Below are 17,180 nucleotides of genomic sequence, written 5' to 3'. Positions count from 1 at the left end.
GTGGCTCCTTCTGTATTACATATAGCTCTGGCGCACATATAGTTCCAGGGCTATTATCAGAGGGCATTCCCTCATTTGCATGGGGGTGTGGAGCCATGCATATCAGGGAATCTCTTTCCCTCTGCGCCCGTGCCTTATGTTAGATGTGGACGCAGAGGCAAAGAAGCTTCCAGGAGGGCAGTGCATTCAATCTAATTTGGAGCGCTCTCCTTGTTAGCGCCAAATGCACCTTTTGAAAGGTACACCCTGCGCTAACAAGGAAAATGTGCTCCATTGTATAATATGGCCCCTGGTGCCCTAGTGGAGGCCCATACGGTGTAGCTGAAGGGGTGTGCATTAAAGTCAATGCAGGTATTTGAGATGTGTAAGACGAAGACTAACTGGGAGAGAGTATTCTCATGGGCGAGCAGCAGAATCGCAACCGCTGTTCAGTAATGTCCTCGCCGAGTTTACGTCACTACTACTTCCTCGTCCTAGGCACAGTGCTCTGTAAACATATAATATACAATTGCCCAACCCTAATTGTTTCTTAAAATGGAATCTTGAGTGAATTTGCATCTTGTATATGTGCAACTCTAACCACTAGTATCTGTAGTAGACTTTTGTACTTACTACCATTCTTATCTGAATTTAGAGTTATTCTGTTTGTATCTTTTATGTAACATGTACTCTGAAGTCCTTATGTAATGCAACTGGTTCTTTTGTAAAGCGCTCTGACACCTTTGAGTAAAGTTTGTGCTAAATAAAATCGCATTAAATAAATAAATAGTGGGGCTGTAGTCTGCATAGTCGTTTATAGATGTGTGTGATCGGTCATCTGGGGGAGAACGATGTAAGAAGCAGCTCAAGCACCTTGAGACTGCAAGGTGCCTGGGGGAAGGAGTAAGAAAATGCCTAGAGGTGTGCAGTTGATGTGTACTTGTATATCATTTAGCTGGACAAAGGAGCCATCGGGATAGAGGTCCCCCATCACCTTTGATTGACTGAAAAGTCTATGCCATGCTGGACCTTCTGTGCATGCACACAGGGGGGCCATATGTTGTGCGCCTCTGTGTGAATCCACATTGAGTGAGGCACCACCACTGTTTTCATAGAGTAAAGGCCTCCATTAAATCAGTAGCGGTGATGAAAGTGGTTATATTCTTGGCCAGACCGCAGCGGTGCTGCCAAGCATATAGATACCTTTGGACCACTGCCAGGGAATGGCATTTCAGTGGCGGAGTCGGTGTTCCCAGGGTAGCACAACCACTAGGGTCGTAATGTGGCGGTTGCAAGACTGCCACCGCTGCGCTAACATGAGCCTGGCGGACCTCGGACGGCAAGACTCGTAATCGGGCCCCAAGGGTTATAATTTGGAAATATGTCACCTGGGGGGGGGGGGGGGGGGAGGAGGCGTCTTTACGTGGTCTTTGTGGAGCTCCGATCAGCCTTTGACCTTGTGCCCAGGGATGCCCTGTGGAGTACACATGTATCTTACTGATGTCATTAGTAAGCTTCATTTAAATAATTATGTGCAGGTCAGGTGTGGTTCCATTGGGGAATTAACTTCACCTATTCTGGTTACACGAGTGTCAGGCAAGGGTGTGTCCTCCCCAACTTTGTTTTTGTTATATATGAACAACTTGGTGGCCCAGCTAGAGCTATATAACCATGACATCCCTAGCCTGGCTAACAGGATGGTCCAGGCGCTCCTGTTTGCCAACAATACCCTGTTGGTATCTAAATCGCCAATGGGTAACCAAAACCTATTAAATCAGTTTGGTGTTTTCTGCGAGGCCTGGAAATCAACCTTTCCAAAATCAAGTATATGGTGTTCAATCCCTGCCCATCAGCACATTTCCATCCTGTGCTAGATGGTGTCCCCTTGGAGAGGGTACAAACGTTTGAATACCTGGGGTTTATTCTTACGGAATAATTTCGTTGGATGCCGCAAATTCAAAAGAATAGACTCAAGCTGGAGCAATTTACTGGGGTATAGTGAGGGCAATATGAGGTTCTTCTCTAAGTGCTATTTTTCCCAGTGCTACAAATGTACAACTTGCAAGCCTTAGAGCATCACTACACGGGGGAACTCTGGGGTCATGCAAATGCTAACAAGTTGGAATTAGTGGATAACAGGTTCCTCGCTCCCTAATTAATTTCCCAGTTTGCACCCAGTTTGTTTGGTTACGGCTAGAGATGGGTAATAGATCCCTTGTCCACAAAGCTGGCCCTAGACCCTTGTTGTATTGGAGGTGGATATGGGAATTGTTGTCATAATGGATGGGCCTAGAAGAAATTCTGAATCTACCTGGTGCTGCAAGGATCCCATGGTTCCAGTTCATTAAACATTGCCTCACTGAAATCAGTTGTGAGAATTTACGGACTGCCCCACAGAATGCTTGTGCACTATCCAAATCCACGCTTAAGGGAATTTAGTGGTGATAAATGGATGAAGGGATACGGAGGAAACGGAGGGTGGGCTCTCTCACCGCAGCCTTCCTAGAGTTTAAAGATTATTTTTTAATGGAAGGCTACTTAAATGAGATTCGGCCGCCATTACCTAAGTCACTGTTTATGAAATTTCGAATTGGGACCTTGCCGCTGCGTACTGTCATGGCGAAATGGGAGCTACTTGGTTCAGTGCCACATTTGTTCTGTCCCTTTTGCATTGGAATTTACTGAGCATGTCCCTATTTTTTGCTATAAGTATCATGCATCTGGAAGGAAGTGGATCATGCCTTTATGTCACAACCCAGGGATTAGGGACTATAAATCTGCGCTTAGGATGTTAAGAACTGATACATCTCAACCCTTTGGCTTTGCGGTCTCCTGTTTTCTCTTAAGCATATGACAGATTCGGCAAAACAACTTAACTCCCTGAAAGAAGTATTGGTAGATTTGTCTCTTTAATGTGTATGAACTATTTGCCAAATGTGTTGCTATATTGGATCATTCGTGCCTGGGTTTTTATTGAGGATTACAAATGCACTTTATGAACTTTGCTGCTATAAGGTTGAATACTTCGTTTTTCAACTAACAATTGTTTTTTAATTTCTTCCTTGATTTTAAATGGCTTTATTGCACTTGTATGCATTTATCTTCTGTGCGTTTATAGCAAGTTGCTGAAATAAAGATGATGATGATGGTTGGGAAACATACTTCAGCTTGTCCCTCGCAGGCCAGGGGTGGTTTTGGTTACATGTCAAACAGCATTCACCATCCATGTAATTACTCATGTCTGGTTGGATGAACTGTTAATGCTCATTGTCGCCAAATATGACCTGAGTGGGCCCACATGCCTTGGGGCCTGGATGTAGGAGGCTGCAATATGGCACAGGTCTCAGATCTATCATTACTTGTGGCCGAGTCTTTTAACCAGCACTCTTTCTTGGTTTCTGCTTGTTTGCCCCAATTTATCGCAACCTGGTGTTTGGCTAGTGATAGTGGAAGCGCCTCAAATCTCCTGGCTCCACGTGGGATCACCTTGATGTATCCCAACAAGACCACACCTGGCTGCACTTTCACACTGCTCCCAATCATACTTGAAATGGTGGAGACGAACTCACACTAGTAGTCAACGATATGTGGACAGAGCCAAGCCATCTGTGTAACCCGGCTTGCTCTGCACGGCATTATGGACAGAGGTGGAACGTAGCTGGCTCTATTCCATGCTTTGTTTCAGGAGTAAAAGGAGCTGAATTGAAGCATTTCATGTTTATAGTTCATGGATATCATCTTCATCTGAGAACAGCAGTAAGCACATTTTGCATCGTTTAGTTCGGTCCCAATATCTAATTCCCATGATAGCTTGCTACAGCGCAACCCCCACTCCTCTCAGCAGACATCTCTGTGTGTAGCCCAGGCACCCAGTGTTTTAGAATCTGGGGACCTAATTAGCTGGGTCAATGGGCCAAATTCCAGGGATTCCTTAGGGAGCCCTAGGATCATCTCTCACAGTATCCCTTAGCCTAAAGTAAGTGAGCACATTCATAGACTTGGAGTTGCATCGGGCTTTATATTGTTCTAACATGAAAATTTGTCCCTCAACATATAAATGTCATAGCTCAGTTAAGCCTGCTGTGGACATTGTTTGCAACACCACATGTCCCTTTGCAAGTGGGAAGAGTGGGTCTTAAGCTAAGTGTAAAGCAGGGGAGTATATGAATGGCACTCCAGATTTTTGGCTCATATTCTTCCATACCCAGCATTTAGTAGCTTTCATGGCTATCTCGCTCCTTGGTCTCGGTAAACCACTCTAATCACTGATCGAGGTACAAAAATATTGTGAGAAAAATATCGAAGTCAAGAATATCGACATCCTATCTACATCATGGTAAGTACAAAAATATATAGAAAAAAATATCGTTGTCAAAAATATCGGTGTTGAAAATATCGTTTTTTTAATGTTAAAAAAAATAATGTAAAATAAAGTAAATAATACATATAATTTAAACAAACAGTTAAAATATTTTTAAATGTTTAAAGATGATAACTAATACATATAATGTAAAAATAAATTCAACATACACAAAATATAATATATATATTTACTTATTATTCATAAATAATTATTTTAATAACGTATAAATTGTTAAAAAACATTTTATAAATTATAAATACATATATACACATACAACAATAATATACATAAAAATATAAAAAAAATATATAAAAAAAAATACAATATTTGTAATCTTTTTAAAATAAATTGTACACTACATTAACTAAAATGGTAGAGAAAATATTGGATAAAGTAGGGAATAAAATTACTATTCCAACTCCAGAGAGTGCAACAGTAGGGTAAGTGTTGGATAGCATAGGAGTGAAAATCACTATTCCCACTCCAGAGAGTGCAACAGTAGGGAAAGTATTGGATAGCTAAAGGGTGAAAATTACTATTCCAACTCCAGAGAGTACAACAGTAGGTAAAGAGTTGGATAACAAAGGGGTAAAAATTACTATTCCCACTCCAGTGAATGCAACATTAGATATGGAATAAAAATTTGTATGGCGCAACTGTCACCCTACGAGTATCCTGGCGCTTCGGTTGAAGGATTACTCACTATAACAATAAAGACCAGTTGTCAATGAAGGGATCCATCATTCGCCCCTTGGAAATAACCAGGTTTTCAGCTCCTTCCTAAAACAGGTCAAAGAACTAGCCTGTCTAAGATTCTGTGGTAAATCATTCCAAAGACGCGCAGCGGCCACACTAAACGCTCTAACCCCCATCTTAGATTTTTTGAATTTGGTGGTTGTAATCAGATTTGTACTTGAGGAGCGGAGATGCCTCCCAGGAGTATACCAAGTGAACATCTTCTGCAAGGCAGATAGACCCAGGTCATGTACTGCCTTGTGTACAATACAGAGAGATTTGAAACAAATTCTCTCCTTAATGGGCAGCCAATGTAGGTCTCTCAGGGCCGAAGTTGTTGAGGACCTGCGTTGTCTATTTAGTACCAACTTGGCTGCTGTAGACTGGACTCTCTGCAGGCCCTGCAAAATATATTGCGGTACTCCCAAATACAGGGAGTTGCAGTAGTCCAGTCTACTCAAGAGTGTACTCCTTACTACAAGTGCGCGAGAATCCTCTGGTAGTAGCGGAAGGACCTTCCGGAGCGTGTGTAGTAAGGAAAAACAGACACCCACAGTTTTATTGGCCTGTGATTCCATTTGGAGATGATCGTCCACCATGATCCCAAAATTGTGCACCGTTTTAACAGGGATCAGGGGCTCATCCTTAGGGGTGAGCCTAAACTCCACCGGTATAGGTTGAGATATTCTGGTGGCCGGACAGTACACTACCTCGGTTTTCCCCCCATTGAACTGCAAGGAATTTTTTCTGACTCATCCCATGGTTTGGTGCATACACTCCTGGAAAGTGTCCATGGATATTGCTTGTTTCCCCTCAAGGGAAAACACCAATTGGGTGTTGTTGGACCAGGCCTCGTGGCGTGGCCCATCCAGACCCGTAGCGACACCAGACTAACCTCTACACCCCACACGACCCTGACTAACGTAGCCTAACCGACCCAGAACCCGGGGCTACCCACGCCCTTCCCTCCATCTTCCCGACACCGGGCACCCTTCCCCTTCCATCGGCCTCGCGGCCTCCAGTGACGCGGCCCAGCACCCCACATGGCTACCCTCAACCCAAGCGCAACCCCGGCCTAGTCGCGCCATGCCGGCTGGGGGGAGAGAGAGCTCCTGGTGAGCAGGAGAGGGAGGAGTAGTTTCATTCACACCTGGCCTCCTCAAGAGATAGTTTCGATCACCCCTCCGGCCACCCTGAGGGCTGGCTCCACGCCTGCTGCATGTCTGGGATCCCTCCCGACCCCGCTTTGAAAGGATCAAAGGGCCGCGTGGCAGGAACCCCCAACAAACGACCCCCAGGCGCTAAGACCCCTGCCCGTGAGGACTCCGGACATCAAAGAGGAGTCACCCTATAACAAGAGGCGCTCTGGGACCCTCGGCAGTTGAATCCTGGAACGAAACGAGCCCTGCTGACGTGGTCGCGGCTGAAAGAACATCCTCCCAAAATCCGACGGAACTCTTGGAACCTCGGTGAGCCCTGCAGACAGCATCGCGGCTCCACCTGGCAGAGACGGACTTCTGCCTAGAAAAAATCCGAGCCCTGCTGACGTGGTCGCGGCTCCCCTTGCACCCTTGAGAACTCTGAGCCATGCTGATCGACTCGCGGCTCCTTGAAGATTGTCTGACCTCCGACACCCTTACTCGAGTCCTGCAGATTTGGTCGCACTCAAGAGACATTCTGTTCCAGCTGGACCCCAAAGATCGTATCGTATCCCCCGGCTCGAGGATTGAGAGCCGTGCGCCGGATACGCTCCCACATTGACCCAGATCCTAAGACTGTCCCGCTACCCCTACCCCAACCAAGACTTTGTGAGCCCTTGCTCTACTTGTACAGACCCCTCTGCGGATCATCAAGGTCCTGATATTTCTCGATAAAGAATACGTACTTCAGAATCTACGGTGTGGTGTCTCTGTGTTGCATGGTGCTAAGTCGGCGTGTACGATCTTGGGTACGGGACCCAGCCCTAAGGGGGTCTCCTGCCAGTGCTCGGCTACTTCTCCCGGAAAAGGTGGGTTGCAGGGTGGTCAGGTACATATTCTGTCCTTCCCTGAGGCCAGCCCTTCTAACAGGTGTCATCCGCATAGTTGACCAGATCAATTCCATACGATTTAATAATGGGGAATAAAGGGCGCAAATAGATGTTGAAAAGAACAGGGCTGATTGCCGAGCCCTGTGGCACCCCATGGAGTACCCAAGACTTATCAGAGGTGAACGAGGCCAGAGATACAGCCTGTTGTCTTCCCGACAGATAGGATTGTAACCATTGCAAGGCCTAACCATTGCAAGGCCAAACCTTTGATTCCTATGCCTCTCAGCCTTTCCACTAATACTGCATGGCTCACTGTGCCAAATGCGGCTAACATATCCAATAGTACCAGGACAGATGAATTCCCATTGTCAGCACGCATTCTTAGATTGTTCATTACGGTAGCCAAGGCAGTCTCAGTGCCATGTCCTGGACGGTAACCAAATTGGTCCCTATCCAGCAAGGAATTTTCCTCCAGGTAGCCTGATAAAATTTTACTAACTGCCTTTTCTAAGATTTTAATCGGATATGGCAGGAGGGAGATTGGTCTGAAATTTGCTGGTATAGTAGGGTCCAAAGATGTTTTTTTTTTAGCAAGGAGGTCACCACCACTGTTCCCAACAAGGTGCGCGCATGAGCGCGCGCGCACCGAAGTTACCCTGAGCGCGCAGTGTGCGGTATTTAGCGCGCACACACACAGCACATCCCGCAAGACCGTTGGCGCCGCCGCTTTTACAATGCGAGCGGCGCAAAAAACGGTAATTTCCTGTTTGCGGGAGGAGGAAGAAATGACGACAACAAGGGAGCGCCAGGTAAGTCTCTCCCTTATGGCTCTGGGGGTTAGGGAGGGCTTGCGTTCCCGAGCAAGTGGCTCTTGCACTTGCTCCATTCCTTTTCTGAATAGTGCGAGGCGGCGGGGCTGATTGTGGGTATTTGAGCTAGTATTTATGTTAATTGCATCACACAGGGGTGCTGCAATTAACATGAATACTAACTCAAAGGCCCAGAATCAGCCCGCAGCCTTGCGCTATTAAGAAAAGGAATGCAGCAATCTAAAGCACTACGTGTGCTTTGAGGATTCTTAGTTAATTGACAACAAGAGCACCCATATAAGGTCGACCAGGGACCATGGGAATCATGTAATTATAGACAACAAAAAGGTCCCTAGGAGCAAGTTAAATAGAGAAGGGAATCAATAAGGACCCAATCAGTGCTTATTTTTAAAGACTTGTCCACCCGGACAGTGGTCATGAATTTTACTGATATAGTAATTAGGCAATAGTTACAAAGAGAATTCTCAAAGTAGGACACAAGCCTGTGTCCCGTACAGTTTTTAAGGAGAAAAACATAAACAACAAAAAAGGTTCAGGCAAAAAACGTTTGTTACAATTGGCAGAGAATAAAGAGTGAACTTAACAAACATTACATAGGACACCCTTATGTATAAAACATAGTATCGTTAGGAACATATAGGGTGTGTACAAGTGTCGACGGCGTTTCGATCCTACAAGCAAAATATTAGGATCATCATCAGGACAACATTAATAAAGCCTGTACAATTTAACCTGAGTAGCTTAATTGAAGAAAACCATGCGATTTGCAGAGGAAGGTCATAATAAGACCTTACAAGGGGTTCTATTGATTTACAAGAATACGATAATTGCGAATTAAAACCGCAAGTCGAAATGGACGTCTTAGCTAATTCTCTGTCTCTAAGGTTATCCTTACCAATTTTTCGCACTCCACTCACTTGGGATGCTCAAATATGTCCATTTCGACTTGCGGTTTTAATTCGCAATTATCGTATTCTTGTAAATCAATAGAACCCCTTGTAAGGTCTTATTATGACCTTCCTCTGCAAATCGCATGGTTTTCATGTTGACACAACGTGAAATTTGACTTCCGGCACCATCTTTATTATGTCAGTATCTCCACCTCACTTTTCACTCTTACTCACTTCTTCTGGTTATCCTTTGCTCCTCGACAGTAGGATTATGTTAGTTTACAATTCTGTCCCTTGACACAAGGAGACTTACAGTGTGTTTGTTCAGACTTCTCCATAATTCAATTGTTTACTGTTTTTATCATGTATATGGAATCGCTACCTTCTAAACTTTTATCTTGATTTTTCCTTTTTTTCCCCCCTTCTTCAATTAAGCTACTCAGGTTAAATTGTACAGGCTTTATTAATGTTGTCCTGATGATGATCCTAATATTTTGCTTGTAGGATCGAAACGCCGTCGACACTTGTACACACCCTATATGTTCCTAACGATACTATGTTTTATACATAAGGGTGTCCCATGTAATGTTTGTTAAGTTCACTCTTCATTCTCTGCCAATTGTAACAAACGTTTTTTGCCTGAACCTTTTTTGTTGTTTATGTTTTTCTCCTTAAAAACTGTACGGGACACAGGCTTGTGTCCTACTTTGAGAATTCTCTTTGTAACTGTTGCCTAATTACTATATCAGTAAAATTCATGACCACTGTCCGGCTGGACAAGTCTTTAAAAATAAGCACTGATTGGATCCTTATTGATTCCCTTCTCTATTTAACTTGCTCCTAGGGACCTTTTTGTTGTCTATAATTATTTGAGGATTCTTAGAGCACACGTGGTGTTTGAGACTCTGCTTTCCTTTTCTTAATTGTGCGAGGCTATGTGGCTGATTGACACCCTTTGAGTTAGTATTCATGTTAATTGCAGCGCACACGGGCGCTGCACTTAACATGAGTACTAACTCAGAGGGTCACAATCAGCCCCGTAGCTGTGCACTATTAAGAAGAGAAAAGCAGTCTCAAGCAAAACATGTGCTTTAAGAAGCCTCTGAAAGCACATGCCATCTTTGAGATTCAGTGGCGGCTGGTAAACTTTGAAAGTGGTGAGCCATAAATACCTGCACCTAAATGCACTGAGCAAGCGATTGAGCATGACTTTTTTTTGGAAAATATGAAGAAGTTCTACACCACATCTTTTTGAAAAACAGGACCAAATAGCACATTTCTGCGCCCAAGCCCTTATGAATATCCTAAGCACATAGGTTATGGAAGGCACTGATTACATATTACAATAATTTCATGCTCTGACAACCAGGCCTCACCCACGACAACATTGTTCGTGGGCTCACCTACCACAGCAGAGTTTTAAAATATTTGTTGGAAAACACTGCCTTTTTCAAAACAATTTCCGCAAAATTGGAGACATTGCCTAAGTCAAAATGCAGCATAAATCCAAAGAAATGCTTTGATTCCACTCTACAGCACACAAAGCATGGGGTTTGCTACTTTTCTTCTATTCACTACAACCTTATTCTTGAATAGAAGTAGAGTAGTAAAGGTCAGTTCACGCCTGCATGACATTATGAATAGGCATTTTTACCAGCAAACACAAACAAGTAGAAATTATTACTACATCGGTACTACTAACGATACTACTCACACAGAAAACAGATTGTGGTCTGTGAGAGACTCCCGATGAGCTGGACATGAAGGTACCCAAATCTGATAACGCTGCCAGCCCAAACTAATGGAAGTACAGCACAATACACATCCCTTAACATAACATCCCATGAGGATGTACACAATTATGGCATCAAACGCAAATGTGGGACATCACTGTAAATAATAAGCTATGCAGAATGCAAATATCCAGAAAGTAGTGCAACATGGTCGCAGGCATGAAATATCTGACTTCATCAGTTTTACTGTTATTGTGAAAGTTTAATTTGAGTTATACCACAAAAGACCCTGACAAGGCCAAAGTTAATCACATTTACAAATAGCGAAAATACGAACCAAAACACAATTTTCCTTGCATGGATGACTAACACATACTGACTGTGGTCCAGGTGCACATCTGCTATGGATAAATTAATTTGCAGATGCTATGTAAACAGTAACTATGCTTCAAGCCCCTATGGAGGAGCCGCCACGATTGAGATTCTGTTTTTTTCTTCTTAATAGTGCAAGGCTGCGGGGCTGATTGTAGGCATTTGAGCCAGTATTCATGTTAATTACCATGAATACTATCTCAAAGGCCCATAGCTGCCAAGGTTTCAGATTGTCAAGTGGGACATTTTCATAATTTCAGTGTTATTATGAGTGACATTTTAACAACTATGATGACGTGTGTGACAAGTGGGACAAAGACAATGGCCACTACCTGCCCAACCACAGCCACAGCGGCACCAGTGATCACACCAGCACCATCCAACTTTGAGATTATTAAGACGAGAAATTTGATATTGTCACATTTAATAACAATCAAAACAATACTGTTTTAGCCTACAGGGGCTCGAGTGAGAACCCTGTTATTAACAAGGAAGATATGTCTAGTACTTCAGCCCATATGCAGAGCCACCTGGATCAACTTTCTATTTCTACATTGGGAACCTTCACTTGAAGCATGGAAAAGTCAAAGGCATAATAAGAAGCCTTTGCTTAGTAATAGAGAAGAGCCATCTTCAACAAGCCGATTTACAGACTTTTTTTCTTAGAAAATATAATTCCAATGTGATTAACTTTGTATCTGAAAATCTGGTAGATAACTCAGGCATCTATTAATCAGCTGGCCCATTCCACTCATCATTTAAAAACATTGCAGGCAGATCTTTTATTAATGTTGCCTCCATTAGTCATATTGGGACCCAGTTCCCACAGTTATCCCAGGGCCTTCGGGGCAGTATCATGAAAGGATCAATTCTCTTATTAAACATGCCGTAGTTTATACAGAGGCCAAGCATCCGCTGGTTTCTCCTTCAGACTTCTCGCCCTAAGCACTGCTAGCACAGAGATACGAAAAAGCCATGACGCAATATGATGGCACTTCATCTTACAGCCACTTTGCAACACACTCTAATTTAAGAAACTTAGAAGATTCCTTAATTTAGCAGCATATCCATGATGGAAACAGGACAATTGATATTAGTTCTCCAAGTCGTGCGACAAATTTTTACCCGATCGAAGTTGTGGCAGAACAAACGCAGCTGTAATAAGCATGTGAATCAGGAAACACCAGAAAGGCCTCCTGCTCATCTGATTCTCGCAACCATGGGATCTATGTTCAGGGCATTAAACACTATCGGCGGAGCATTTACTCAGTAGTCATCCAAAACAGATGTCCACAAAGCGTTGTACAAGAAATAGAGTGGCATGGTACAGGGAGCCAGCCTGTTACAGAGCTAGGACAGCCGGCTCTGCTAAAGGGACGGCAGACGCTCAGGCCGTCAATTTAAACCAGAAAGTAAAGATTGGTGACCAGCAGTGGGCAGCGGCTTATCTACACAAAAATAAGTTAGTGCCATGCGACTCTGATCTGGACTCTGACGAATGTGCTGAAACTGGTATGGTTAAGCACAGGCATGGTGGCAGCATAAATGAGCGTGATTACGCGCTAAAAGTTTTTTAAATTAAGGATGAAATAGCATGTCAGTACAAACATCACTCCAGGCACTTACTACTTGCAGCGAGCTGCGGCAAACATGCCTGCTGGTAGCTGCTGCCCGCAAGTTCAGACTCTTTGCGGCTGGGCCAGCTCGTGGCCCTGGCACAACTGATTTTGAGGGCTGCTGGTGTGCTCGGGCAGGCTGAAGCTCAGCTGAAGAACCACTTCTGCGGCTAGGTTTACTCAGCTGTTGGTGTGGGGCCTACTCGGGGGTCCGGTTGCGGGATTCCTCATTAGATTTAGCGGTGCGAGGTGCCTCATTCATTGTCAGCAGTCAAAATGTCCTCATGAACTGACGCTGGCGCACGACCCACGGCGCTTTTCAAGATGTCACTCAGTTGTGTGCATATTAATTCGGCGGCACGCTATGCCAAGTGAATGTGTTACAGCCAAAGCTGCAAGTGGCTGAGCCTGCCCCCAAGCCTGGAGCACTCCGCAGCATGCACTGTGACTGCATTCCGAATACTCAGAAAAGTGAGAATGCATGACAGGTTTAGGCATATTTCTATTATCCTAAATGTGTTTGTAAATACAGCCCAAATACTCAAGCAAACAAAAAAGCAAATACATTAAAAAAATATTTCACACAATTCATCTTTTCTAAGAGGTTGCACACCCCTAAACTAATGCATGATAGCGTTCAATGGAATTGATAAATTGAGAGGCAATTAACAAGAACAAAACCTTTCAATAAGGAAAAACAATGAAAACCGGTTGAAAAATAATGAGACAATTGTGGCAGGAGTTGGAAACATTTAAAAACAATTGATAAAATTAGTGTGCACAATGAGGATTGGCTTAGTCAGAGCTATATGGAGTGATAACGGGTTTGAAGTGCAAACAAGATGTGAGGCTTATAGCGGGTAAATCTGTAACACTTGCATACTCTTATAACCACAAAGAATAAAGTAATGGTTCTGCAGCAAATGATGGTACCGCCGTTGGAGTCTTGTGCTTTTCTAAACCCGAAGTGTACTTGCCTGTGTAACAAATTCATGTCATGGCATGTGTATCTAAATTGAAAACCTGCCTTAAGACGCTTCATGTGGAGCTGCATGTGTGGAAATGCACCGTCTTTTCACTTTTTTAAGCAAAACTTTGGAGTGATATTTGGCACTGCACCCCCACAAGCGGTCAGGTTCCCGGCGCACATAGCTTTGATTGCAGCGCACAGAGACCGTACAGTGCCGCACACAGAGGAAAAAAATTAGAGGGAACATTGGTCACCACTGCCTGTTTCCATGCCTCTGGTACTTCTCCTTCCTCCAGTGACTGGCAACAGATCTTCCATAACCAAGGAAAGGTTTCTTGTCCAAATATTTTCCAGATTTTGTGTGGAAGGGGGTCGAAAGGAGATCCTGAAGACACGCTTTGTGCCAGGAGATTAAAAGAGTTCTCTGTGGGAGCCTGAAAGTATTCCAGGGAAGAGTCCACTAGGGATCCTACATCTGGCTTCCATGTGGAGTCATCCTGACCACTAATGACAGTAGCAGAGGGGTGCAGATTGCCAACAATTTTAGTTATCTTCTCTTCAAAATAAATGGCAATCTCATCACAAAGTTTCTGCGATACAGCCACCTTACTGCCCATACAGGCCGGACCAGGAAGGTCTCTAAACACGTTAAAAAGAGTGCTTTCATGCTATTTGGTGCCTGCAAAATAGAGTTGGCATAAAAGTCTGCTTTGGCCTTAAGAATTAACTCCTTATATTGGGCCTGTATTAATTTCAGTCCTTTATTTGCTGGCTCTAAATATGCCCTCCTCCACTTCCTCTCGGCCTTTTTATAGGTTGCTCGTAGCTGTCTCAATTCATCATTATACCATGGAGCAGATTTTATTCTCCTATTTTTAAGTTGTTTAACTTGAGTTATTAGATCAAGGGTTCCCGTTATATGATCACAAAATGTTTGATAATTTTCACCTACGGAGATAGAAGAGGCAAAAAAAAATTGTTTCGAGAAGGTCGGATATATCCTATTTTTCAGTAATTTAGACCACTCTCTTCCCTTGCGGTAAAACGGCTGATTGTTATTATCCTCTAGGCTAGATATCGAAATATGAAAATGAATTAGGGAGTGGTCGGTCCAATTCTGAGGCAGTATGTCAACCACTTCAGTCTCTGCTTGGTTTGCAAACAAGAGGTCCAAACTATGCCCTCCTAGATGAGTGGGCTGTGTTACCAGTTGTTGCAGTTTGAGATTTTCACATAGGTGTCCGAGATCTCTCGGGTGATTATCTAAATTACCATTGTCCCATAAGTTGAAATCTCCTAGTAAAATCACTCTAGAGTGAGATACGCTCAAATCAGTAATTCTATCAAACAGGGTTTGAAATTGTGTATTAGATCCTGGGGGTCTATAACAGACCACACCTGTGAGTAATCTGCCCTTAGTCTCCTGAAGTGAGAAGCCAAGCATCTCCATCCCTGTGACATCATCTACCTATAGAGGTGCAAAGTTCAATTTTTCCCTAAAAATCACCCGACCCCACCTCCTCTGCCAGCAGCCCTTGGTTTATGAAATATTTTATATCCATCTGGGCACACCAGGCCCATTTGTACCGAGGAAGCCATGCTGGTCCAAGTCTCTATAAGAAAAAGAACATCCAAATCCATATCCTCTACCATGTTGGATAGCTCTTGATAATGCTTTACAAGAGATCTGCAGTTGATCAACCCACAGTTTAGGGTGTTCCTTATACATCTCTTATGGGCAGTATTAGAATGGTAATTCCCCCCTACATCTCTCTTACCCAAGGCAAGTAGCTGTTCCCGGGAGTATCTTATCCTACTCAAACTACCGCGAGCAGCATTGCTGGCGCTGGGTGCCTCCGGGGCGCAGACGGGCTTGCCTCTGGGAAAGGGGTGGATAGCGTAGGGGTAAAAATTACTATTCCCACTCCAGAGAGTGCAACAGTAGGAAAAGTGTTGGATAGCGTAGGGGTTAAAATTACTATTTCCACTCCAGAGATTATAACTGTAAGGAAAGTGTTGGATAGCAGAGGGTTAAAATTAAGATGCTTATCAATTAATTAAATAAATTAATAATTAATTAATTATGAATACCAATAAACTAAAATTAATAATTACTTTAATACCATAAAAATACTTCTAACCCTATTCCCCTATAAACCCACAACCCGCTCCTAAAATAAATGAGCACAATTATCATAATAAATAATTAATAAATGGTAATTATTTTTTATTAATTGATTGTTTAACAAAACATTATCAATACTAATAAATACAAATTAATAATTACTTATTATAAATTACTTCACACCCTATTCCCCTATAAACACACAAACCGTTCCTAAACTAAATTAATACAATTAATGTATTTATAAATTAATCAAATAAAAAGTAATTACTAATTTATAATTAAACAATAAATTAATTATCAATACCAGAAAATAAAAATTAATAATTAATTTATTATAATTAATTTACTTCCCCTATAAACCCACAACCCGCTCCGAAAATAAACACAATCAGATAATGATCAATTAACAATGAATTAATTATCAATACCAATAAATAAAAATGTATAATTACTTAATTATAATTAATTACTTCCCACCCTATTCCCCTATAAACTCACAACCCGCTCCTAAACTAAACACAATATAATTATCGATTAATCAAATATTAAAAATTAATTACCATTTTACAATTAACAATAAATGAATTATTAATCCCAAAAAATAAAAAATAATAATTCCTTCATTATAATTAAATTACTTCCCACCCTATTCCCCTATAAACCCACACCCTGCTACGGAACTAAGGGGCTCATTACAATGGCGTAACGATCGCCACTGCCGAGCCGGCGGTGGCGACCGTTGCGCCATCGTAACGTGAAATACCCCCGCCATATTATGATGGCGGGGGGTATCGGAGCGGACAGAAAGTCCGCCTGCCGCTTTTCCGCCGGCAGGCAATCGTTACGATTCCCTGCCTGGAGGAGCAGGGGCTCCAATATGGTGGCGGTGCCTAGCAGACACCGCCAGCCATATAAAGATGGTGAGTTTTAAAGGCTGGGATTGGCTCTGGGGGCCCATTGCGGACCCAGGAGGTTCGGGGGGTGTACTTGAGGGTTCCCCATGGTACCCCCCTGCAGTTCCCTGCACCAAGTGGCAGGCACCACATGGTGCCTCCCACGTGGTGCAGGGAAATGCCAGGCGTGCGATTTTGACATTACATGTTAAAATGCAGAATGCGGTCGCATCGTAATTCACGATGCGGGACCGCCGCATGTCTGGCGGCCGGTCCCAACACCGAGAGGAAGGCGGGCGGACTCAGGTACGCCCGCCATCCTAATAGGCCCCTAAAACGCTACATTTAATTAAAAATAAGTAATAATTCCTAAAAAGTATCATTTAATTTAGTATAATTAAATTACTTCCCACCCTATTTCCCTATAAACCCACAACCCGCTACAGTACTAAAACGCAAAATTTACTTTAAAAATAATTACTAACTTCTAAAAATTGAATACATATATTTTTTTTAAAAAAAATACAAAATATAACAAAAAATGTGGAGCACATACATATAAAATACATACTAAAATACGTAACACTAATATAAACATCGATATTAGTAACAATGATATTTTTGCAAACGATATTACTAACT

At 43.0% G+C, this 17,180-nt stretch overlaps 1 protein-coding gene across 4 annotated transcripts in view; it reads right to left on the bottom strand.

Moving 5' to 3' along the window:
• Positions 1-17,180, bottom strand: part of LOC146857073 (uncharacterized) — a 345,333-nt gene that overhangs the window by 138,805 nt on the left and 189,348 nt on the right. The window lies entirely within an intron of this gene.

Source organism: Triturus cristatus, chromosome 3_2 (genome assembly GCF_964204655.1).
Source record: "Triturus cristatus chromosome 3_2, aTriCri1.1, whole genome shotgun sequence".
Lineage (NCBI taxonomy): Eukaryota > Metazoa > Chordata > Amphibia > Caudata > Salamandridae > Triturus > Triturus cristatus.
Note: the sequence above shows the minus strand (reverse complement) of the source record. Positions and strands in the feature narration are given on the sequence as shown.